The sequence below is a fragment of the Xiphophorus maculatus genome, unplaced genomic scaffold (genome assembly GCF_002775205.1).
Source record: "Xiphophorus maculatus strain JP 163 A unplaced genomic scaffold, X_maculatus-5.0-male Unplaced_Scaffold_82, whole genome shotgun sequence".
Taxonomy (NCBI): domain Eukaryota; kingdom Metazoa; phylum Chordata; class Actinopteri; order Cyprinodontiformes; family Poeciliidae; genus Xiphophorus; species Xiphophorus maculatus.
Window position 1 is genome coordinate 170,049 of NW_019369752.1, and position 3,192 is coordinate 173,240.

The following is a 3,192-nucleotide window of genomic DNA, read 5'->3' on the forward strand; positions in this document are numbered from 1 at the left end:
CGTCGAGGAGATACAGCCCATGTATTAACTTAGGGGGCGCAGTGGAGCCAAATTACATTTCAAACCCGTCGGGCTCTTTAGAGGTGAACAAAGGTCATACATATCCAGTTTGGCGCCAATCGGATTATCTATGCCTGAATAAGAGCCAAACGTATGTATATGGCGAGGGACTGATATTCGCCATTTGGCCACGCCCACACGGTTCAGCCAGCAGCGAGCATTGACAGAGTTTATCATCCGAATCATCTTGATTAGGTCAAGAGAGCCATAAACGGAGCTTTCCAAGTAAAAAAATAGCACTTCCTGTTCCGAGGGGGCGGGGCCTAAGTGATGTCATCATTTGACCATTGGATATTATTGGACACTCGATTATGATCAATCACTTAACGTTTGGTGTCTCTGTGAGTTTTTGTGTTAGAATTACTAATTATTTAATTTTTTCCTCCATTACAACATTGAACTTTCATTCCGTAGGGCAATGCTGCCCTCTGGTGTCGAATTACTGAAATAATGAAACTATTTCAGTGGGCAGCAGAGGGCAGCATTGCCCTACAAACAACGAACATGGACTGTTTATTATGTAATTACACAGAAGATCTCTCTAATTCATTCTGAGGGGGCGGGGCTTAGATGACGTCATAATATGATGACATAGCATTGTCAGGCATCAGACCAGGATGAGTCAGGCCAAGTTTGGTGCAGCTCGGTCGAAACATGTGGAATCTAGAAGCAAACGTATGGCATCGGCGTTACAGGTCACTTCGCCACGCCGCCACACCCAGCTGCTTCATCGCAGCCGGTCAGGGCTTGGATCCACAACACACCAACAAGTCTTCTGTCTCTGGACACAGTTTCATGTTGATTAGGTCAAAGGGCTAAGATAGCGACCGTTCACAGTAAAACATGACACTTCCTGTTCTCAGGGGGCGTGGCCTAAGTGATGTCATCATTTGACCATTGGATATTATTGGACACTCGATTATGATCAATCACTGAACGTTTGGTGTCTCTGTGAGTTTTTGTGTTAGAATTACAAATTATTTAATTTTTTCCTCCATTACAACAGTGAACTGTCATTCCGTAGGGCAATGCTGCCCTCTGGTGTCGAATTACTGAAATAATGAAACTATTTCAGTGGGCAGCAGAGGGCAGCATTGCCCTACAAACAACGAACATGGACTGTTTATTATGTAATTACACAGAAGATCTCTCTAATTCATTCTGAGGGGGCGGGGCTTAGATGACGTCATAATATGATGACATAGCATTGTCAGGTATCACACCAGGATGAGTCAGGCCAAGTTTGGTGCAGCTCGGTCGAAACATGTGGAATCTAGAAGCAAACGTATGGCATCGGCGTTACAGGTCACTTCGCCACGCCGCCACACCCAGCTGCTTCATCGCAGCTGGTCAAGGCTTGGATCCACAACACACCAACATGTCTTCTGTCTCTGGACACAGTTTCATGTTGATTAGGTCAAAGGGCTAAGATAGCGACCGTTCACAGTAAAACATGACACTTCCTGTTCTCAGGGGGCGTGGCCTACTTAAAAAAATAATTTCACCACAGGGTATTTTAGGACACCCGATGACGATCAATCAATGAAAGTTTGGTCCCTCTCTGTGTTTTTGTATAGGAAATATAAGAGTTTCGTGTTTCATGGCGAGTAGCTGAACTTTGACCCCTGGTAACCCCCCTTCAGCAAGCTCATACAGTCACCAATTTGATAACTTTAAATCAGACATGCCTTATGATCAGACTGACCGAGTTTGAAGCCGATCAATCGAAATCCCTAGGAGGAGTTCGATCAAATGCAAAGGCTGTAAACGTCAAACTCGAGGTCCAAAATGGACCTTCAATCCAAAATGGCCGACTTCCTGTTGGGTTTAGAGCATGGCTCCAAGAGACTTTTTTGTACGTCCTGACAAGATACACATGTGTACCAAGTTTCGTAATTCTAGGATAAAGCATGGCTTGGGGCTGATTTTTTAAAATATTCTAGGGGGAGATGTAGAGAAATTAGGCCACGCCCACCAAATTTCGCTATGGATTCCTGTTGGCGGGTGTATAAGGATCCATCCTAGTGAGTTTGGAGCAGCTCTCCCCGAAACTGTGGAATTCAGAGCCAAACGAAATTCGATGGCGTTCGCAACGCCGCCACGCCCACCTGCTTCATCGCAGCCGGTCGGGGTTGGAATCCACAACACACCAACATGTCTTCTGTCTCTGGACACAGTTTCATGTTGATTAGGTCAAAGGGCTAAGATAGCAACCGTTCACAGTAAAACATTACACTTCCGGCTCTCAGGGGGCGTGGCCTACGTAAAAAAAAAATTTCACTGCAGGGTATTATAGGACACCCGATGCCGATCAATCACTGAAAGTTTGGTCCCTCTATGTGTTTTTGTATATGAAATATAAGAGGTTTTTGTTTCATGGCGTGTAGGTGAACTTTGACCCCTGGTAACCCCCCTTCAACATGCTCCAAAACTCACCAATTTGATAACTTTAAATCAGACATGCCTTATGATCAGACTGACCGAGTTTGAAGCCGATCAATCGAAATCCCTAGGAGGAGTTCGATCAAATACGAAGGCTGTAAACGTCAAACTCGAGGTAAAAAATGGACCTTCAATACAAAATGGCCGACTTCCTGTGATACTTGCACTATGACATTACTTGTAAATTCTGAGCGTCTTAGTGAGCTCTACAACTGTACCGAATTTCAAGTCTCTACGATGAAGTAAGTGAATAGCAATGGGTCTGTTGAAAATTGCTAGTTGCCGCCGTTGAGCAATTTTTTTTGCGATTTTTGCGGCGACCTGAAAATTCAAAATTTTTAAACCGCCCAGTCGCTTCCGCCAAGTTTGGTGAGTTTTTGAATATGATAAAGCCCCCAAAAAGGCGCACGAAGAGGGGGTAAGAATAATAATAATAAACAGTACAGATACAATAGGCCTTCGCAGCGCTTTGCTGCTCGGGCCTAATAAAACAGTACAGATACAATAGGCCTTCGCAGCGCTTTGCTGCTCGGGCCTAATAATTAAAGCTGCAAGCAGCCTCGGGCGGCCCTCGCAGCAAGCGCCGCTCCGGCCTATTGGCCACCGCGGGGGTTCCGGCCACCGCAGAAGCTCTCGCGCGTTTTCCAGAGCCGCAGCCCGCTCCCCACCGCGGAAGCTCCGCCGCAGTTT